Genomic DNA, 24,784 nt, shown 5'->3' on the forward strand with positions numbered 1-24,784 from the left:
CCACAAGGGGTAAAAACCCAACAATACTTCTTTTATAGAATCAATACAACAAGAGGGACATAAAAGTCAAGATTAAAGACAACTAACCAACATGAATGACAAGCTCAACCTCTTACCAAGAAGCCAAGTCAGCCCTCACAAAATTGTCCACAAATTATCCTTGAGTATCTCGGTCAAGATCTGAAATAGGTCTGCTCAAAAGGGCCAAAATTTGACCTCTACCTTAGGCTCAAATATTCAATCTTGACCACAGATGAACCACAAGAAATTTCAGACTCTTCTTTAGAAAGATACCCCAGAAACCCGCCCTGATCTCAGCCTCTTGTACATGCTTGAGAGAGGGCACAAAGAGTACTTCTTATTCCTTCATAGAATGTTGATATGTATTGCTTCTTGTGTGATAATGTGAAGTGTGCCAAGAGGGAGGACGAATGTCTCCTTAATATAGACATCATGAGGTTGAATGGATTCCATTAGGGGCTAAGCTGACTTAAGTATTTAAAGGAGCTGAATTAGTTCCTTGTGGAGGGAAAAATACAAATTCAAAATTCAAAATTCTTCTTTAAATTAAAAAATAATGTGAATGATAATCAAAATAAAAGTAAATATACATATTTGCTTTGCTTTACTTAAAAATATTATAAAATGTAATCGCACTCTAACTCTACTTGCTTTATTGGTTGTTGGTAATACAACCCAATACAAAGGAGAATGGTCAAAATATTTCACTTTCACTCTTTGTTATAAATAGAATATTATATTACAACCCAATACAAAAAAGATATGATAAAAATATTCCTCTCGCTCTCAATTATAAAAAAAACATTTCCATGCTCATATGAAATAAGATAATTTTATATGAACTTTTAAAATTATTTTAAAGTAACTCAAACAAAAAACAAAGTCGATATTATTTATATTTTCTAATTTTAATTGATACTTATATAAACAATTTTAATATCCATGTTAACTAATTTATTTTAATATCAACTTTAGAAAAACACACACACACACACACACATATAACAATAAAATATTTCAATGTGCAAAGTTCTTTAAAAAAACAAGTACATGTCTTTTATGTAAAAAAGTAATTACTAATTTTAAATAATAACTATATATAAACAAACACTAAATATATTTTAATACAATTTTAAAATAATATAATGTAAAAAACTAATATAAAAATTTAACATAACAAGGAGCCACTATTGTGGCGCTAGTCCCTGCCGGTTAACAGAACAGTTTGGTCAGTTATTATTATGAGATTTAATTTGCGTTATCATGAGAGCTGGTTTCCATTAGTAGTGTGTTGTAGGCATGCTTACTTGTATTAAGATTTAATGAATTCGATGGCCAATTGTTGTATGAACTTTTTGACTTTATGCGAAGAGTGAAATATAATGAACTTTGCCTTTGTTAAGTAAGAATTGTCATAAATGTCATTGAACTGATAAATGCTTGTTACAATTTTACTATATCTCAAATTTTTTGTTTCATATTACAAATCTATCCATCTATTTAAAATAATAATTTAATTTGTATCTTAATACATTAACATATATATTTAAAATATCTTTTAAAAGTATAAAGTAAAATTACCTTATCACTTGTCTTATTATTTTCAATTATAAAGTAATTTTTAAAAGACATTGGTCCTATATTTTCTTATTATGATTAAAAATAATTTTCAAAAGACACTTGTCATATATCTTCTTATAATGTTGAGTTTGTATTTCTTAAAATAAGATTAGTTTTAGATATAATTTTCCAATGTCTCATGATTTAAAAAATGCTTAGATTAATTATTAAAATATAATAAAATTTAACAGTGAATCATAGAAAACTTGAGGGAAAAAAAATATAAAAGGTAATAATAATGCATTATAATGTATGAAGAATTAGAGAGTGTTAAAGTAAGTTATGTATTTTAATAAGCACGGGGTATAAAATATGTTGAAATGCATAATAATGAATTATAATGTACGAAGAATTGGAAAGTGTTAAAGTGAGTTATGTATTGTAATAACCATGGTGCACAAAACATATTAAAATAATAGGAAGGTGTTAAAGTAAGTTATGTACTTTAATAACCATGGTGCACAAAACATAGAATTTTCTTATTTTTTTACATTTGAATATTATGGAAATATTCATAAAATGATAATGACCAAATAAACATTATTATGAATATAAATTTGTTAATTAAATTCGTGGTGGAGAGTGTTCAATATTTACATAGATCATTCTCGAAGGTCAAAGAAGAACTTAAGCATTTAAAAATTATAGTTATGGAGTCTTGAACCCATGATTGAAAGATTACATATCTAGTAACATGTTTGGACATAAATGATACCATTCAGGTTAATCTCAATGATTGAGGAATTATTCCATGGTCAAAAGAACAAAAGATATATTTATTTAAAAATATTGTTTATCATAACTTTAGTGTGAACTTTAAATTTGTCCAATTACTAATTAGCAAAGAAAATAAACCCTGCATCTAATTTCTAACTAGTAATTTGTTGCATTTAATTAATAATTTGTTGTGATGCAAAAGGACATGACTTTTGGCCATTTTTATAGTTTTGGGTTAGTAAATATAGCATCTAAGTACAATAATAAAATAATTTTGATAAGTTTATTATATAAATTAAAAATTAAAATAAACAAATTAAAATTAAAAAAACATTTAAACTTTACGAGTTGAAATGTAAATTGATCATGATCTCCAAGAAAAAATCCATTATCTTTTGGTGTTCTATACTCTTGCTTTCTGCAATATCATAGTATTCGAATTAAAAAATATAATTTATAATTTAAACTGATAAGCTAATACATTGTGTAATAATATATTGAATATATATAAAAATATATATTTTTTACACAGAGAACATTGGTTTTGGAGCGTAAGCAGTGGCAGTAGAATCCAAATTCAAAATATAATGCAGTTCATGTTTATCAAAATCGTTCTGTCATTTTTGTTGCAAAATACATTTATGTCAAGTCAAATAAATGACACTTTATAGGCTGGATAAATAAGTATTGTGTTAGTACAATGTCAAATTTTGTGCTGTAACATTTTGTCATTTTGTCAGTACAATGTCATTTTGTCAGCAATGACAGCACTTCATTCCAAGTCTCCATGTTTCAAAAATTTCAGTTGAAGGGGATCCCATGGAATTTGCAGAAAATTTATGCTTCTTTATACGAGCTTAGCTGCTGAATTTTAACAACATCATTTCTAGACTTTCCTAGAATGGCTGCAACTGTGCGTTCAGATATTACAACTTCAACTGTAGTTTTTGTGATAAGCTCACCAGCTGCTGTGACACTGCCAAAGGTGATATACAATGCCAGGGACATTAGTACAGAAATGGTGATCAACAAAACCCCTATGATAGCAGCAATTGACAAAGTTTTGCAAATCTTGTGCACCTTCCAAATCTGGCAGAACTCCCTTGACGAAGAATTGGCTCCTCAAACTCAGAGAAATTGCCAATATTGTTTATATCGCGATGTGACTGAATTTTGAAACAAAGCATATAGTTAGTACTACAGGGGTTGGTGTTTGCAGACAGATTTATGCTTAATTATCTTAAATAGAAATTTAATTGCACCAAGGAATCTGCTTTTATTCTAAGAAATCAAAATCAAAAAGTAGTAACAGAGGGACAATAGAGGAATTTTTGGCAAATGTTGGAAAATCTCGGAGGGAAATCAAGAACTGCATACAAAATGGGTGCACTTGTTTGCTGTGGAGTGCCTGAAATTTCAACCAGTGCTTCAGATGTTCCTGGTGTAACTTCAAGAAGATTAACTTTGGCATGAGAAATCTGACCATACAAAGAAAACATGATCAGTAAATAAAGGGTCTTCATAGCAAGGTATGAACAATTGAGCTTGAATCACTAGCAATTTAACACATTGTTATTTCTTCTAGCATTGAAGCTAAATTTACGGTTAATCTCATACTGGTGCCATGTTATCTCATTGCGGCGAAATGTGGCAACAGTTTTAAATATACAGAACAGGTGCCATAAAAAATTGATCCAGTACAAATACCACAATAGAAATAATGTCAAATAGTTGATAACAGTCGTCAAAGACAAAAAACCTTGTTTTAATTAATAGTGGATGAAAATAAATAAAAATGTTTAAACAAAGCTGACCTTTGATGACCATGGGGCTGGTGAAGACTGCATAATCGGATAGCTTGATGATGAATGGGATTTATCAATAAAGGATCTTCATAGCAAGGTATAAACAATCGAGCTTCAATCACTAGCCATTTAACACATTGTTATTTTCTCTAGCATTGAAGCCAAATTTATCGCTAATCTGATACTGCTGCCATGTTATTTCATTGGGGCAAAAGAATATTCAAAATAGAAAACTCATAAGGTATATAGGAACCAGTATGTGGCAACCGTTTTAAATATATAGAACAGGTCTTGTCAAAAATTGATCCACTGCAAAATTCTGAAAATGACAGAAACTGTCATTTGCTAAAATTCTGAAATTGAAACATGATACATTGAACCAAGCGATTATAACCTAAGTCGAACCAAAGTTTTGGGGTGGAAAGGTTTTGGGGTCTTATTGCGGGTTTCGCATTGCTTTGCAATGTTGACGAGATCTCTTTTGATTTGCAAAAACAATTTATTAGAAATTGAGTATTGTATATACCTGAACCAACTGATCAGTTTCGAAAGCACATCGAGGAAGGTCTTCTCTTTGTAATATTCTAATATTGGCAGTTGTTGTGTGCCTCGTATCAGAAGTCACTGCAGCAGCCCTGCCAATTAGACAACACAATTTCAAAATAAGATCAAGCTGCTGAAAGGTACTTTATCATAGGGAATCCTATTACTAGTTACAGAACTGTATCTGCCATCAAACTTCAGATTCACGCTAACTAGCTGAACATGACAATGCAGAAGGAGCGATCAAAACCATGAGGCTACAAAGTCATAATACTTGTATTGCATTAAGAGCATAATATGAAGAAACATATTCATATTACTTTTGCATTTGTTCTGGACGTGAAGGCCAACATGTTCCTGCATTTTGTAATCTGTATAACAAATAGTTAGTTAGAATAAAATGATAACATTGTAAATTGAAGAGAGGACATATTTGAGACAAAACATCTTAAGGAGTTATGTGAACTAAAGCTTCTTGTGCAATCCTTATATCATGTACAATGTGTCAAAAGCTTGTTTAACATTAAAAAGAGTATTTGATTGACTAAAGCTGTATAAGAGTAAAACAGATCTATAACATGGCTTGTTACAGCTTTCCAATCTTGACGAGATCTCTTTTAATTTGCAAAAACAATTTATTAGAAACTGAGTATTGTATATACCTCAACCAACTGATCAGTTTCGAAAGCACACCGAGGAAGGTCTTCTCTTGGTAATATTCTAATATTGGCAGCTGTTGTGTGCATCATTTCAGAAGTCACTGCAGCAGCGCTGCTAATTAGATAACAAAATTTCAAAATAAGATCAAGCTGTTCAAAGGTACTTTATCACATGCAATCCTATTACTGGTTACAGAACTGTATGTGTCATCAAACTTCAGACTCACGCTAACTAGCTAAACATGACAATGCAGAAGGAGAGATCAAAACCATGAGGCTACAAAGTCATAAACTTCTGAAATAAGGCTTGGAGTGCCTGCTTTTCAACGAGATCTAATACAAACATTGGCTCAAAATATTCCAGAGTGCTGAGGACGGCATGTACTGTGGTGGTCTTATCGGCGGACAACTGTCCCTCCTCGAGATCCTGGAAAGTTACTCGGCTTGGGTTTTACCCTGTTTGCCCCCTTTGGGTTATTATTGTTACTTGGTTGTTTAGCTCTGCAGTCTCTGTGATTTTTCCTTTGTATTTGTTGTATTGTCTGTGGTGAAAACAAAATGCGGTTCCTGCCTGCTCGGTTAACTGTATAGCAAACGTTTGGTTGCGGTTCTGTTGTTCTCCCTCAAGAGTCCATGGTTATTTGAGCATTATAAGTTAATGGCATTCTGGTTAAATACTGAGGGTTTCTCTTACCTGCATGGGTTTTATGGAAATTTCCGTAAATGTCGGTTCTGACCAGCATGTCATTGCCATTGTCTTAGTATACAACAAAGGGGCAAAATGGTGCAAGAAAATGCAAACAGCCAACCAGAAATTCTAGGCACGGGTTTCATAAAAACCTTTAAGTCCCCTTGCCGAAGAACTCCAAAGGTAGTTTCTTGATAGGAGCCTAAATGCGGAAGACGAGGTCTGTTTAATGAATTTGGAGGAAAAGACAAAAAAAACTTGTTGGTGTGGAAAGAAATACCAACCAACAGTTAGGGAATGTCGAAAGAGAGATCGATCAGGCGATCTGTAACACACAATGCAGCTTCCACGAGTGGGGATATGGAACCGCTTCATTAGGATGTGCCAAGGAGACCATAGAGGAAAGGGTTCTGTACCTCCAGAGGTATAAATCCCCATAGAATACAAGATTAGGAGTTCAGGGTGGGGATAACCTAGTATCCAAAATGACTCTACTCCACTGACACCTTTGGCCATCATAGGGTTAGAAATTACAGGTCTTCATCTTTCATAAATGAAATTATTGTTATACATATTTCTTAGATGAAATTATTGTTATAAAGGATGACATTTACCCATGTAAATTATATAATGGAGCACTTAAGCATTGAAAGCTTAACCGCAGAAGATAAAGTAGTAACCATGGAAACAGAAACAACATGAAGGTGACATATATTATATTCTCAACTTATAAAATATCAATTCTATCATTTTAAAATTGGAAAATATCTGTATGTTGGAAAATATCAATACGTTGTACTTGAGATGTTGTTGACCTGTTGCTGTTTATTCTTTTGATTCATTTAAAGATCCAGAAAATGATCCATATATGTAAGAGGTCTAATGAAGAAGGTCAAACTTCCAAAGAACAATACCTGCTCTGGAGCATGTTTAGTAACTCGATGCATTTTCCCTTCATTGTCAATATAAGTGAGAGCTGTCCTCTTGTCAGTTGGATTGAAAGGAAGAAAATGGACCTCTTGAATGGTTGCCCGTGCCTTTTAGATGCATGGATGTTAAAAGCCACAACAAAAGATACAAATCAGTAAAATAAGCATAGGCCTGCTTATCAACTAAAATTTAATATGATGACATAAAAAAAATACTTGCCTCCTTAGGATCTGTAAGCATCCCAACAATTGCTGCATCAATGGCATCTTGATTCTCTGTTCTGGATGCTCTTGCAACCATCAAGACAACAACATCCTTGTCATATCCTTTCGTGAAAACCTATTCATGACAACAATTAGTAATTGATACTTGTTTGAAGGAAGCTAACAGTACTGGATCATCCAATATTACCACGAACCCTAACTAGCCAATTTGGTACAACTGCAGTATCACCAAAAATTATGTATTTATGAAATAAGAGAAAGAACAAAAAAAAGAATCAGAAGTCCAGAATAAATACCAACCTTTTGGAAGTGGCCAACTTGGTTTGTACTGTTGACAATATGTGCTGGTTTACCAAAAAAGGTATGGATCCCAGTAGCAATGACAACACATTCAAGTTCACTCTGTTTGCAAGTAGAGCCAGAATAAATCCCATTGCCAGGACGCTTTGTTACTGGTAATGACTGACCACTGAGGGCAGACTACAGACATTCAAAAATATTGTCATAAAGCGTGGCTCAGGAAAAGTACCAAAACAATTGAAGTTAATCCCAGAAACGATATAAAAGCATACCGAAAATTCAAGCACTTGTAATCAGAAATAAGAAGTAAAGAAAAGGATTGGATTAAGACCTGATCAATCTTTAAAGGATCTCCTTCAAGAAGACGTGCATCTGCAGGAACAATATCTCTAAGTTTGATGCTGATTATGTCACCAAGAACAAGCATTGCTGCATCTTCTTCATTCCATTGTCCATCTCTGAGAACTTGTTAAGTTCAAAGTCTTAAGTCATTGACCAAGGAATTTAAAACTGCAGCACCCATGATCTTAAGAGGATTCTGAACATCCAATTGCATGCTTCCCCTCAAAAACCAGGATAGAAAACTGAAAATATTGGGGCTGCCACTCATACAAAAGATAGTGAACAGACCTTGCTCTTTGGAGCCAGCCAAGTCATCAGTGTTGCAGTAACATTGCCAGCATTGTTTTCCTCTATGAAACTTATGTTTAGATGAGATTTTCATTCCTTGTACAGGTAACAGAAACATAGCTAAAATAAAACAAAAACTTTCGAGCCCAAAACTTTCGTTCGACTTAGGTTATAATGCTATTATAATGAAAAATCATGTCGGTCAACCAACGGTCAGCAATTGATCAATTGCATATAGTCCCAGGGAAGGACTAATAATACCAAATGCATTATGCCATAATTCCATTTTCAAACAACATATATTCATTTGAAAGTCCATATAGTTTGGTGCTATTTATAAAGTCTAGCTTCAAGCATGTTGCAGAATGCATTCGATCTCAAATACAGGACAGAAATAGAAACAGTACAAACAGACATGTATAAAGACTTTCTAGCCCTGTTTCCTGAATTGTTACCTACAGTATGCAATAAACAAAAGCTAACATAGCATTCAGCCATAACATAGGAAGAGACAGAAATGACTAGCCGATTCAATATACAATTTGTCATTTAACTTGAGTAGATAATAAGTGCCATGTTTAATCAATCTATGGAATCTTTGGTGTTTGCATTCAGCAGGTGTAGATACAAAATTATTGCTGATCTGATGTTGCATTTGCTGTATTCAATGATATAAAGCATGATGCAGAATGCGTTCCATTCGAGATAGACAACAGAAACAGAAACAATACAAACACAGATGCATAAAGACTTTCTAGCCTTTTTTCATCAACCGTTGCGTTACATATTCTTTGTAAATGAGTCAAAATTGCAAGTCAAATACTTGTATTATAGTAAGAGCATAATATGAAGAAACATATTCATATTACTTTTGCATTTGTTGTGGATGTGAAGGCTGCCATGTTCATGGATTTTGTAATCTGTATAACAAATGGTTAGTTAAAACAAAATGATAACATTGTAAATTGAAGAGAGGACATATTTGAGAGAAAACATGTTAAGGCATATGTTCATGTCCCTTCCATTTGTTAGTTGACATGTAATAGCTCACTATCTTCATTGAGTGTGAACTTGCTCTGAATTTTGAAGTCACGTAAGATGTAAACAGTGGTAGCTTTCTGTTGCAAATATGTTTCATATGACATTGATTTTAAATCAGGAAGCAAGTCATGTAATAAGGGCTCCCTGATAATGCACTGGAAAAAGTTATTTGTAATGGATTCTATTACAACATTTATACAATGCTTGTAGAGGAAAGGGCAATTATCATTGCATTGTGAACAGAAAATTGTTGCATTGGCCATTGCTATGGATGAATTCACTGGGGAGTTATAAATTGCACAAACAGGTTCGAAAGGAGTTGAATATGGATTTGTTGCGATCAGAATACCTTCGACCTGTTTATAAAACATTCAAGCGTTAATTTACATTATTACATGGCAAATGCAAAGGCAGCAAAAACATTATTATTGCTATACTTACAACATAGGTAGATGTAGTTAGTTTTCTGAGATTGTTGAGTGCATCTGTGTTAAGTTCAGTCATGAACGTTGACTTCGATGCTCTGAATATTGTTTCTTTTGTGTTTACCTTTTTTGTTAAATTTTTGAAAAGGATGAGCGGAAAGTGTCCTTTTTGCAATTGTTTTTCCATTGAAAGGAAAAATTGTTCATATGTGTCAAAGAGTTGCAACTGCAAAACATAAATTGTTATGTATTGAAAAATACAAAAAGTAATATGCAAATAGATTGTTCGTATGCATTGAAAAATTGCAACTGCACTAGACAAATTACAAAAACTATAGACAAATTACAACAACTATGTATTGAAGTGATGCATGTTATCTACTGAAAATTAGGAATAAGTAACATCTGAATACATACAGTTGCATTGTCGTTTTCAGAATCTCCATCTTTGATATGAAGTATGTAATGCAATCCAACTCGTTTGGCAAGTGTAACGGCGGCAACGATTGTGCCAATTGGGTACATTTCTTTTTTGTTTGCAAATTGCCTAATGGTTGTATTGGGAATGAAGCAATATTCTTTGCAAACTTCAGGTACCGTTTCTATGATACTTGATTCATTAAGCAATATTATTTTGTCACAGTCACCGCGATCATAAACAGTTTTAGGCAATATCCTGAAATTTGTAATTGAGATGCTGTTGCCTTGCAAAATTTTGTGTTCATGTCGCTCCACCAAATGTGCAGGTACACTCAACGTTATAGTCATCATTCCTTGAGCATCTATCAAATCAGCTCGCAATACTTGACGTGATTTGTTTGCTTTATCAAGGAATGCAGTATAGACAACCATTATGTCTCCAACAAATAGCTGCCCAATTTTACAACTATTGAGATCTTCAATTGATACTTTAATTGGCAGTATCTGTTTTTGCCTATTAAAATTGCTTAGTTAGAAATTGCTATAAACATTTGTAGAATAGTATGTTTCTCCTAAAGACTGAATAAGTAGAAATAGATTAGAGTGTTGTGTTTCATATGCATACCTTTTTGATGTATCATTTTGTACATTTGTTGAATGAAGTTTGGCTGTGATTGTTTCAGTTGGACTAACACAGGCAAAGGCATGGTTCAATATGATGTGGATATTATCACGTGTATTTTGTGATAAGCAATCAATAAAGAAATTGTGATATGTAACCTGTACATGTCTTCTTGCTGCATTGTTTGGGGGGACTTACTACTAGTGCTTTCTTCACTCGTCCAAGATTTTCTAATTTATATACATTTAAATATAGATATGTAAAAAGAGAAGATATATATAGTAAACATTAATCTAATATATATACATTTAAATATAGATATGTAAAAAGAGAAGATATATATAGTAAACATTAATATTTTAAATAGAAAATTGCATATTTGTATAGTTGTCATACATACCTTTTCAAATCAAGTGGTTGGTTTGCCTTTTCTAATTGAGTTATGCGCTCTATTTCTTCAGTTGTTTGTTTTCCTTTTTCAGGATTTATGCTATGTTATAGAATAGCAACATATATTTAGTTCAATTTGAAAGAGCATATAGAAGTAAACAGTTAACAAGGAACATTAAAACCATAGAACCATACATATGTAAAGATAGAATGCATATATAGTAAACATTAATATTCTAAATACAAATTGGCATATTTGTATAGTTGTCATAGACATACCTTAGTGAACATTATTATTCTAAATACAAATTAGCATATTTGTATAGTTGTCATAGACATACCTTTGCAAAACAAGTGGTTGGCTTGCCCTTTCTAATTGGGTTATGCATTCTATTTCTTCAATTGTTTCTTTTCGTCTTTGAAGATTTAGGCTATGTTATAGAATAGTAACATATATTTAGTGCAAATTAGAAGTAAAAAGTGAACAAGAACATTAAAACCATAGAACCATACATATGTAAAAATAAAAATAGAATGCATATATAGTAAACATTAATATTCTAAATACAAATTAGCATATTTGTGTAGTTCTCATAGACATACCTTTGCAAAACAAGTGCTTGGGTTGTGCTTTATAATTGGCTTATGCATTCTATTTCTTCAATTGTTTCATTTCCTTTTTCAAGATTTATGCTATGTTATAGAATAGTAAGACATATTTAGTGCAAGTCAAAAGAACATATAAAAGTAAAACTTGAACAAGAACAGAAGATCCATAGGAAAGGAAAGGCAAAAAGAATATACTCTGTTTGTTTATGTTGCATGTTGTTGTTCTTTTTTCTTGGTCGTTCTGTTCAATTGAAAAGGGTTTTACTAGCAGAATCTGCATTCATAAATAGATGAGGTCATATCTGCAAATTTATGATACGATACTTGTGTTGGTTAATTGAAAAGGTTGTATTTGGCATAACTTGCATTGATCAATACAAAACGCCATATATGTAAATGTACAATAGAATGCATAGTATGTATGCTGTTATCACTTTGTTTAGTACAAAAAGGATATTGTAGTATGCTTTAGTAAAATAGATATGGTAAAACCAATGAGGTATTGCAAAAATGTCAAAATTTGGAATTTTGTAAACTGTTTCATGTGTATATCATAGCTGAAGGACAAGAGATATTGTATCATGGTCATACCAATATGTATCCAATACGAAAATTCTATATTTTATATTAGCTAGATTTTCCCAAACATGGTCAATCAATGATTTGTGCATGCTATTAGTTTTGTCAACTAGGAAATGAAGATTGTAGTTTTGCATGTAGGTTTCTAGCTGCTTTGTTTTTTGATTGCAATGCACCATATCAATATTGAAGTCCCCTAATATAACTATGATATTGTTTAGATCTAAGTGGTATAAAGCTTTTGCAATGACATTGAGGATGTTGTTTAGGTTTGCATGTGGCGATGCATATATATTGAGTATTGCAATTTGTAATGTGTGAACTTTTATTTTTGCGAGCAATGCTTCTACAAATCAGTCTTCAAAATGGGTATGTTCAAGGATAATGATATTTTTCTTTATCAATATCATTACTCCATGCCTAATGCAACTTGAGATGCAATTGAAATTTTTGAAGTATTCATTTTCCATACACAGCAACATATGTGTTTCTTGTAAGCACAAGATATCAGATTGCATTGTGTCATAGTCATTGCATATGTCAGCAAGATGCGCATGAAGATTGCGAGTGTTCAATGAAAGAATAAAGATGGATCGAAATGATTGTATTGATGAAGAGTCATATTCTAATTGCCATTTTGCAGTGGTTTGCAAACGTTGCATTTCACAATTTACTTTTTGCTTGACCTTGAAATTATTATGTTTAAGAGGATTAAGCAAATACAATGATTCTATGTTTCTGACACGTGATAGTGCTGTGTATACTAGGCCATGCACTTGTCCTCCAGTAGGGTCGAATGCAAGCCTATCCAAGGTTAAGCCTTGTGATCTATGTATTGTGCGTGCACATGCAAGTTGAATTGGAAATTGTTTTTGTATTTTCAATGGCGCCATATTTGATGTCATAGGCATTGCTTTTGATATTCGCAATATTCATGTCCAATAATGTGCTATCTCTGAAGTATACAAATGAGCTATTTTTCTAGATTGTCGATGACCAATATTAGGGTCATGGAACTTAATCCATAGAACATCGACCTTATCTGTATGGGTATATGCTTTAACTATTCCATCTGCACCATTCACTAGCCCATTTGGTGCATCATAATTGCAAGCACACATTTCAACTAACATGTTCAACTTTATCAAAAGGTGCGGAGGCAAAATAGCCGTATGTTGATGAGTTGGGAAATTGTCGTTATTCTTCTCATTTTCGTCAATTGAATTAATTAAAATTTCTTTGCCAGGCATCAGCATCAACATTTTCTTGTTATGAATTGCGACATCTTTGTTTTTGTAAAATAAATAGGGAAATGTTGGATCATTTGGTACAGGGCGCATGCAACTTGTATTCATGTATGTTATATCGTCAAATGTTTGACAATTTGTTCACATTCTATTTAACACTGATATGAATCTCTTATTCGTTTGTCGCATCGTCATATGAAATTGGAAGCACTTGACATTATCCTTCCAGAAATCATGTGTTATTGTTTGATTGTTGATTGTTGGTTGTTCAAAAATAAGAGAGTCTTGAATAGGTTGTGCTTGATAGAAATCACCACAAAATATGATGTCAATGTTCCCAAAGTATTTCGTTTGGACATGTTTTATGTTTCTGAGTCTATTGTCAATAGAATATAAGAACCGACTTCCAATCATCGAGATCTCATCTATGAAAGCTACTTGCAATTCTTGATATAGCTTTGATAAGTTGTCCAATACTTCTTTGCTCAATGAGAACAGTTGAGACTTGTTAAAAGGCATTAGCAATGTAGAATGGATTATTGTTCCACCTGCATTATATGCAGCTTTTCCTGTGTATGCTAATATTAGACCTTTTGGTTTCATAGGATCAGTTGTGTTTTGTGAATCATAAATTCATATAAGCATTTGGAAAATCGCTTTTGCTGTGAGCGTTTTACCTACACCTGCTCCACCTGTGATAAAAAGGTAAATTGGTTCCTTGGGGTTTTTTTTTTTAATTGCAATGTCTTTTTCAATTTCTTGTTGCTCTTTGTTCAAGATTCTTCTGTTATGAAACCAGCTCACAAAAAGATAGAAAAGAGAGATCCACGCCTTAGAATTCAGCCTCTTCGAGGGGGAAACCTCCTTTACATTACATAAATGAACAATTCTTGGATGATACAAATGACAAAACCTCCTTTCTATATATAGGAGTCTAAGGAGTCACAATATAATCCAGCCGACCTAACAATAATAATATAAAGCCACAAAAATAACAATAGAGGGATTCTATGGGGCACAGAAATAACAATATGGGGGTAATAGGGGCACAACAATATAAATAAGGGGTATAACTACAATAGTAATGGGGTAATCACTAGTATTATAGGGACCCAACATGCCCCTCTCCTTCAAAAAAGTGTTGTCCTCAACGCTTGAGCAGTTCTGGATACTTCTGCATAAAATTCTCATCCTCCCATGTGGAATCTTCAGCGGATAAGTTCTTCCACTTGATAAGATACTCTGAAATTGATCGATTTCGTAGCTGTCGAGTTCTTGTTTCTGTGACTGCTTCCGGTTCCAATATAATTTTTCCTTCCTCGTCAAGTTCTGGCAATATTGTTTGAATTGGGAGCTTGTCACCTATAACCTTCTTTAAACATGAAACATGGAAAACTGGGTGCAATCGAGAAGCTGCAGGAAGCTCCAATTTGTATGCCATAGTACCAATCTTTTCCAACACCTTGTACGGACCATAATACTTTGGTGATAATTTATTATCCTTCTTAGCTTGCTTTAGGGACATTTGCTTATATGGTTGTAGCCGTAGGAATACCCAATCACCTACATCAAAACTTCTTTCACTGCGATGTTGATCTGCCTGTTGTTTCATTCTATTTTGTGCCAACACGAGGTTATCCTTTAAGAGTTGGAGGACTTGTTGTTGATGTTCGATGTGATGTTCCACTGCCTGAACCTTAGAATTTTCTCTTAAATATGATGTGATGGATGGTGGTTGATACCCATAAAGTGCCATAAATGGGGTCATTTTTGTTGCTGTATGGAAGGAAGTGTTATACCACCATTCAGCCAGAGGCAACCATTTGACCCATTGTGTCTGTTTATCAGATACAAAGCAACGAAGATATCCTTCCAAACATTTGTTTACTATCTCAGTTTGCCCATCAGATTGAGGATGATAAGATGAGCTATGAGCTAACTGAGTACCAAGACAAGAAAATAATTCTGTCCAAAAATTTCCAGTGAAAATGGGATCTCTGTCACTTACAATAATCTTTGGGTTTCCATGTAGCTTTTGAACTGTTTCCATAAATGCAGTAGAAACTGTACTGGCTTTAAATGGATGTGATAATGCACAAAAGTGTGCATACTTGGTAAGTCTGTCAACTACCACCATGATGACACTCTTTCCCTCAGACTTGGGTAAACCTGTGATAAAATCCATTGAAACCTCCTCCCAACGTTGGCTTGGAATGGATAAAGGTTGTAATAGACCTGGTGTCTTAATTGTTTCAACTTTATTTTGTTGGCAAACCAAACATTCCGCCACAAACTTTTGAATATCTGATTTAAGGCCATCCCAAAAAAATTCCTTCTTAACCCTGTGGTAAGTTTTTAAAAATCCTGAGTGCCCTCCTAAGGGAGAAGTGTGCAATTCCATAAGAATCTTTTGTTTTAGCTGGGAATTCTTACAGAGGTATAAGCGATCTTTGTACCATAACGAATCATTTTGCCAGCTAAATGTATCAGAAGTACTGGAATCTTGTTGTAGCTTTCGAATAAGTGCCCACACTTCTTCGTCATTCTTCCATTCCTCCCTTGCTTCGTTTATCCAATCTGGTTGGATAATAGAAATGGCACACAACAATGCTTCCACATCCTCATCCTTTCTTGAGAGTGCATCTGCCACCACATTTTGCTTCCCTTTTTTGTAGATGATTTCAAAGTCATAACCCAACATCTTTGTGACCCACTTTTGTTGCTCTTCAGAGGATAATCTTTGTTCTAAAAAGTATTTAAGGCTATCATGATCCGTTTTTACCTTGAAGTGTCTTCCCATTAGGTAGGGTCGCCATTTCTTAAGTGCATGGAGTATTGCCAACATTTCCTTCTCATAAATAGCTTTGCTTAAAAACTTTCCCTTGATTGGACGACTTTCAAAAGCAATGGGTCTTTCATCTTGCATTAGAACAGCACCAATTCCATTTCCTGAAGCATCACATTCCACAATAAAGGTTTTTGTGAAGTCCGGTGTAGCTAAGACCGGTGCTTGGCACATTGCCTCTTTAAGATGTTCAAAGGCCTTTGTTGCTTCCGAAGTCCATGAAAATGAATCTTTCTTCAATAATGTTGTTAGAGGTGCTGCTATTCTCCCATAATTCTTAACAAACTTGCGATAATACCCTGTCAACCCAAGAAATCCTCGCAGATGCTTTATGGATGTGGGGATTTTCCATTCCTTAATGGCTTTAATTTTGCTAGGGTCTACCTTAACTCCTTCATGAGATACAATATGACCCAAATATTCCACCTCCTGGACTCCAAAGAAACATTTGGATCTTTTTGCATATAATTGTTTCTCCTCCAATAGTTGTAGCACCCTGTCAACATGTTCAACATGATCCTTCCAAGACTTGCTGTAGATTAGTATATCATCAAAAAATACTAACACAAATTTTCTAAGGAATGGTTTGAAAATTGAATTCATCAAACCTTGAAATGTTGAAGGTGCATTGGTAAGGCCAAAAGGCATGACCAAAAATTCATAATGACCCTCATGAGTTCTAAATGCCGTTTTTGGAATGTCTTCAATCTTCATTCTGATTTGATGATATCCCGAACGAAGATCCAACTTGGTGAAGTAAATTGATCCATGCAATTCATCCAGTAATTCATCAATGACAGGAATGGGGAACTTATCTTTAATAGTGAGCTTGTTGAGCTCCCTATAATCTGGACACATGCGCCATGATCCATCCTTCTTGTGCACCAATACTACTGGAGCTGAGAAAGAACTTTGACTCGGTTGAATTATACCAGCCTCTAGCATTTCTGCAACCATACGTTCAATTTCACTTTTTTGGACATAGGGATATCTGTACGGCCTGATGTTTGGAGGAACACTTCCTGGAATCAGATGAATAGCATGATCATGATCACGCATAGGTGGGAGACCTTTGGGAGTCTCAAATACCTTGGAATGATTGTCCAGGACTTTTTGGAGATCTGGAGAAATAGATGATTCCAATGTGGAAACATCTAGCGAACATAATTGTGCAATTACACCTCTTTGCTCCTTTTTTAGAAGCTTTGTCATGCCATTAGAGCTGATTATCTTTCCTGGTTTCCCTGCAATACCCCTTAATTCAACTTCCTTTCCTTCCACAGAAAATTTCATGAAAAGTTCTTGAAAATTAAAAGCTATTGTACCCAAGGATTGTAGCCATTGGACTCCTAGTACAACATCAGCACCTCCCATTGGAATGGAAAGCATTGGGCTAGTCAATACATATTCTCCCATGGATAGCTTGATATTATGGCACTTTCCAGAACAATTTATTGTTCCTCCATTTGCAATCATCACTTGACACTCTGGTGCTGGATATAGGAAGCAATTCAATTCTTTTGCTACCCTACAATGAATAAAATTGTGGGTGCTTCCTGAATCAATCAACACTATTACCTTTTTCTTCTTGATTTGTCCTTCTATCTTGATGGTTTGAGGAGTGGTAATTCCCGCCAATGCATTACAAGATATGGTCGGATTTATTTGTTCTTCATCTAGGCTTTGTTCCTGGAATATATCCTCTTCTTTTGACCTTTCTTGCTCCTTTTCTTCTTCCTCTTCACAATCTATGTAGAATAATTTCTTCTCAGCACACTTATGACCTTTTGTGTATTTGCTATCACAATTGTAACAAAGCCCTTTTGCTCTTTTTTCTTCCAATTGTTGTGGTGTCAACCTTGTAGGTTGTGGAAGACTATGGGCAACAACACTTCCGTCTTTATAGTTGTGAATGGTATGCTTCCTAGTTGCCATAATTTTGCTTTCCATTTTTCTTGCTAACCTGAATGCCTTCTCTAATGAATCAGGTTCCCAAAGGCGCACATCATGTTGGATATTATCCTTTAAAGACCCTATGAACACATCAATCCTATGCTCCTCTGGAATATCTTTTACCCTTATGTTCAATTTTTGGAACTCCTCAATGTGCTCCATTATTGAACCCTTTTGTTTGAGACTTATCAATTGGCTAAAAAAAGTGTTGCTTTTTGTATCCTCATAATGTGCTATCAATTCTTCCGTAAAAATTGCCCAAGTGATAAATTGTTTACGAGAACAAAGCCATTGATACCATACAAACTGATTTGGTTCCAAATATAAAGTTGCCATACGTACCTTTTGTGTGTTTTGCACATTATTGAGATCGAAGAATTGCTCCATCTGTAATATCCATGTGGCGGGATCCTTGCCATCAAACTTCCTCATATCGATTTTTGGAACATGGTGAGTCTTCGATCTAACATTAGAGTCTATGGAATCATGATTAACATTTCTTTTGTTTTCATCATGATTTTCCTTTACTACCTTTTCACCATTAGTGACCCTTTCTTGTAGCAACTTCAATTCTTCCATGTCTGTCTTCAAATCATCCATCTTAGCTTCCACGTCAAGCATCTTAGCTTCTACACCTTTCTTTAAACAGTCCATCTTAGCTTCTACACCTTTCTTTAAACCATCCATCTTAGATTCTGTTCCTTTTTGTGTAAGGGACAGTTGTTGCACTTGGTCTTGTAATTTTGATATATCATGGTGCATTTCTTCCTCTTCTTCATGAGTCATGCCCGAGCTTTCAGGTTCCTTACTAGGTGTTTACATTTTCTTTCCTCGAGGCATCAGTTACCGATAATAATGCTCTACTATTCCCTTTGAATTCCTTCAAAATAAACTTTTAAACCAAGCTTAAGCAAAAATTTAAGAAAATCTACACACCTTTTTTCACTTTGTAGGAGCTCGATATTGCCTCTGATGTATCTCTGTACTTTCTGATTATCTAGTTCTGAATTTGTGACCTGTAGTAGCCCTCTGTGTCCTCTTTCCAATGCCACAAGTCTGACCCAAATTGGATTCTCCAAGGAAGAGTTATGCGAAATCTCCCACAGTGACTTGATTATAGACTAGTTCAGTAGAGCGAACTTGTACGACGTGCCACGAGTCACTGTTTCGACCTTTGGATCTGAAAAACACCCACAAGAAACTACAGTCCGTCCTCTTTCTGTACCTTCTTACGAAACTTCAATCCGATCCCCAGAGAGAAAGTTATGACGATTTTCCCCAGGTCACCTGTTTTGAATGTAATTCAGGAGTCTGCAAAAAGACCAACTTCCTCAGATCATATCTCCGCAAATATCGCGCTAAAAGTTCTGAAATTCGGACCCAAGGTTCAGCGCGATTTCTTCTCAAATGGGTTTTTTTTGTGACTTCTGAAACGTCACAGAAAAAATGTTATAGCAAAATGCCACGATGACCTGTTTGGAGCAGCGAAACCCTAGAATCCAAAGCTCTGATACCAAATGTTATGAAACCAGCTCACAAAAAGATAGAAAAGAGAGATCCACGCCTTAGAATTCAGCCTCTTCGAGGGGGAAACCTCCTTTACATTACATAAATGAACAATTCTTGGATGATACAAATGACAAAACCTCCTTTCTATATATAGGAGTCTAAGGAGTCACAATATAATCCAGCCGACCTAACAATAATAATATAAAGCCACAAAAATAACAATAGAGGGATTCTATGGGGCACAGAAATAACAATATGGGGTTAATAGGGGCACAACAATATAAATAAGGGGTATAACTACAATAGTAATGGGGTAATCACTAGTATTATAGGGACCCAACATCTTCTAAGTTTGTAATATTCATTGTTCTCCATTAAAAATGGATGGGCAGTAATTTGAAATCCAAGATGATTTTTTTCTTCATTTCAAATTGTTTTGGAAATTGCAAGTCCAATTGCAAATCATATTCCTCATAATGGGAATTGTTCTCTTGGTTTTGCATATTCATTTGATTACTATTCAAAGAACTAATTTGCTCATTTGTTGCAGTCTCTAAATCACCCCATGTTGGATTGATGTTATATGTAAATTTGGCTTCATTGACTTGAATTGTTTTTTCATGTAATGTATATGCAGAGAGCCATGTAGGCAATTCGTGTTTCAATGTATCTTCACAATTTTCAAATGGCATATATAACAATAATTTCTCTCGACAAAAGTTTTCAATATCATTGTGTTTGTTATATTTGACAAATCGTATAACATTTGGTTTTTTCCTTTTAGATATGGGTCTGCCATCTTTCTTGTAATTTGATACAAATTCTGCAAGGCAGATTTTGCTAATGGAACTTGGTCGTCCAATGTAGTAGTCAACAATGGAATGGCACATAACATCTTCTGAATCATCAGGTTCTTGTTTCAAAAGAATAGGCGGTTTAAGCATAAATGTGCGTTCATCAACTGGAGACGTGTTTACAAATATACATTCCCTTGAACTACAACTCAATGGCAATGAAAGTGCTATATGCACTACTTGTTGAGCTGACATTTGCTGTAGATTGAGTAATGTATTTCCAAGTTTACGAATCATTTGCATAGCATCAATTTCATCTTTCTGATGCTCTTTGCGTATTCTTCTAAATGCATTTGTCATAGACTTGTCAATTTTGGTCATATATGAACTACAATATGACGCTGCAGCATATGCATTTAGCACAAATTGTGCATCTGTATTTTCATTCCATAAAGTAGGCATAGCCTTTGCAAAACTGTTATTCCAAATGTGAGAAGGTTTTCGTCTCAGGAAAATTATTGGTTGCTTTATTGTATGTTGTAATAGTTCTATGTACTCATTTTCTAGTAGCCCTATTTCTAGGAGGAAATTGTCATGTGTTACTGAATCATTGTAGTTTGTTTGCTCCAAGAATGCAAAAAACGATATTTATTTCTCTACGGTTTTTTTTTATTTTCTGCATTGGTTGGTTCAATGATCATTGTTGATTTCATTGGTGGCATGGGGAAGTTGTATCTGCAATTTGAATTTTTTCGCTTCTTACAACTTTTTGTATGGTGATGTTTATGCAATTTAGCAACATCTGGCTCCAAATGATCTGTATTACAAGTGATGTAATTGTTAAGAAACTTCTCAATTTCTGAATTGCTTTCTTTTCCATATATTGGAGCATTCTCTATCCATAACAGTCCATGTTCATGTTCAGTTCCTCTATTTTGGAATTCTGTTACGAAATAGTAATCAGATATTTTTCCAAAGAATGTAGTATCTTGAGATATCAATTGCTTTATAGCATTAATTCTATGTCTGTAGTATTGGCTACATGTGACTGGATATTTTATTATAAGGTAGTCAATGTCATCATCTTCTAATATATCAATAGCATTTTTATTTGCTTTATTTCTAAACAATGTGACGAGTGTATCTACTAATGGTTTCCATCGATGTTTTGCACTTGTGAATGTCACGAAGAAAGTTGGAGGCCCCAATTGTCGTATCATTGCAAATATGTTTTTCCTAATTTGTTCCAAATGGTCAGAAGATATGCGAATGTTTTTGAAATCTATGTATCCAATGTCAGACTTCAATAACTTTTCCAAATTTTCTCGATACTTGACATCTTTTGCTAATATTTTCCTGCCTTTTAGTTGTCCTTTTCTTATTCGTACCCATATGTAAGAAAGCACTTTATCAATTATTATTCGCATTGTCTTGAAAAACAAATTTGTTGTATGATATTGGAAGTCACCACTTGCTTGTAACAATTCCCATTGCACAATTTTTTGGTAACTAAACCTATTTGTGATGTCATGATCACGTGCATTACCATAAAATAATGTTGGAAAGTTCATTTCTTCTGCATATTTGTCCTTGAAAATGCCTAATGGTCGTTGTCCTTCAGCAGGTGCCAATTCAATAATCTTGTCTTGCAAATCGTAGATGCGTTGTGATTCTATTAATCCATGCACCAATGTTTCAGTAGGTGTTTCATTATTTGCATCACTATCTGTATCACTTTCATTGTCACTGCTTGAATTTTGTACAATGTATTCATTATTCTCTTGTAAAACATGGGTCCAATTCTCATTTATACAAATGTTGCTAGCTTTATAAAGACTTCTAGAACACAGTTCGTTCAATGCTTTCATGACAATAATTGGACGTACTTTACCTGTTTGGTATGCATTTTTGTATTGCAATCGTCTTTTCAATGCAACTGCAATTGTCATTGTATCATTTAGATATTGTGGCAATGCTTTTGCACAATGTCCATATGAACTGGTACATTGATAATTGATCCTGTTAAGCCAATTTGTGATCGTCTATGTCCCCATTGTCTGATTTGTGCAAATGCAATTCTCAATGACACAAGTCTTTCTTCTAGGTCTGAAAGTATATTTACAGTTGGCAATGAAATGTTACGTCTTATTTGTTCAGGTGTTGCAAATTGTGGTAGCTTTCCATTCTCGAGCGCTTTCTTGCAAGAAACACATATGTTTTCATTGCTAAAGGTCCTATTGTTCAACGTCAAATTCATATGCTTTTCTTGCAAATATATAGTGAAGAATCTAATATTTTTTGCAAAATGCAATTTGTTGCAAACTGCACATGTATTCCTAGGCGTGTCTTCGACTTTTTCCATATAAATTTGTATTGCATTTTTCTTGCTTCTAATTCTTGACTTCTTATTAGAAAACGGTTTTTTGCATTTGTCATTGCATTTGCATTTTGTACGTATGAATTGATTTAGCTTGTGATAATTCAGCCTACAATCCTTAGTTGGTTGCATTTGATCTAAATGACATGCTATCTCAAATGCAATATTATTGCTAAAATGTACTTGAGATATACATTGCTCTTTTTCTACTATATGCTTATAACACAATTGATTACAAACGTCATTTGCTTCCATGTGCAGTTCTTGAGAATTGTGAACATATTCTTGTATCATTGCATGGTAGTGAATATGTGATGTATTTGTCATGAATGACAAGATGTTAACAATATCATTGCATCTCGAATAAGCGGAACTGTAATTGACAAAGTTATTAGCAACAGAGGACCATACTTGGATATTGACTTTGAATATCACAGATATCCATTGTAGACAAAATGGTCCGCCTTCCACTTGTCCTTTTTCATATGGCATTGCCATATTTATCAAATATTGTTGCCAGTTGTTATTCATTGTATAGTGTATCACATCAACTACTAGGTATTGCTCTAAACAATGCAATGCCTCTTGATTCTTATGCATAAGTGCATTGCAAAAAGATTGCACAATGTAAAGTCGCAAACACTCTGCATTGAATTCTGTTGCTACTAAATAGCAAATTGCATTAAAGAGACTGTCACCACAATTAGATGTCACTTGCTTTGCAATTGTTAGTCCATTTAAAAGCATATTATTTGCAATTTGCATCCAATGGCTTTCAATATCTTTGCAAATAGGTGACAGGTAGATATTAGACTGGTTGCAAATGCAAATTGGAAACTTTTGGTAAACCAATGGTTCATAATGACCACTAACAGGATTTGCATCATGAAAGAGAATGCAATATGGAATTGCATTTTCATGTTGATTAAAGAGAAAATATCTCGTTTTTCTTGTCAATGACCAAACTGCAATTGATATATCTAGCCATTTAGCTAACCAACGTATGAAAAAGGTATCACCCCATAAACCTCGGTCAGACTCCTTTATATTTGTAGATGAAGAATAATGCATTTTATGAAGATATGTACCAATATCATTAACACCATGTAACTCGTATAGGAAGTCAGGTGCTAGTTCATACTGATATGACTGTATTGCTTCAACGTCATTGTTCTTTAAGCAAAAAAGAAAGTGGTCTATTAACCCATTTCGCAAGTCATTTGAAGTATAACGAAAATGTAGAACCATTTCGAATGAGTCAAATAGACAATCTCCTACAGTATATGAAAATACATTTAGTCTAAAAAGACCATTTATTTTTAATACAATATCAATGTTCTCAGGCAAAATGCATTGCAATCTGAATTTGTAATTGTCAACATCTATTATTTCTTCCATCATTTGCAATTGCTTACCAGAGTTTCCTTTTGCAATTGTCTTGTACAACTTTGCAAAAAATATTGATGAAGTTAGCAAAAACTGAACATGATTGTTTTGAACAAAATGTATATATATTAAAAAAATAGGCTATTGCATTATGTTGCTAAACAAATATCAAATTTCTAGCAAGAAGCCATATTTATAAATAAAAAAGAAGTTGGAAATGGAAACAATGCAAAGACATCATGAAAAAAAGGAGCATAATTTTAAGAATATTTGTGCAAGTTAACAAAAGCAAGCAATGGAAAGACAAAATGAAGTTAACAAAAGGAACCAATGGAAAGACAAAATGAAGAAATGCAGCATAACTTTAAGAATATTTATGAAAGTTAACATCATTGTCAATTTCATTTGTGAAATAAAATAACTGTGAGGCTATTTATGAGTTTTACATAA

Source organism: Pinus tabuliformis, chromosome X (genome assembly GCF_031772625.1).
Source record: "Pinus tabuliformis cultivar Carrire ecotype Pingquan chromosome X, CPIR1, whole genome shotgun sequence".
Taxonomy (NCBI): Eukaryota; Viridiplantae; Streptophyta; class Pinopsida; order Pinales; family Pinaceae; genus Pinus; species Pinus tabuliformis.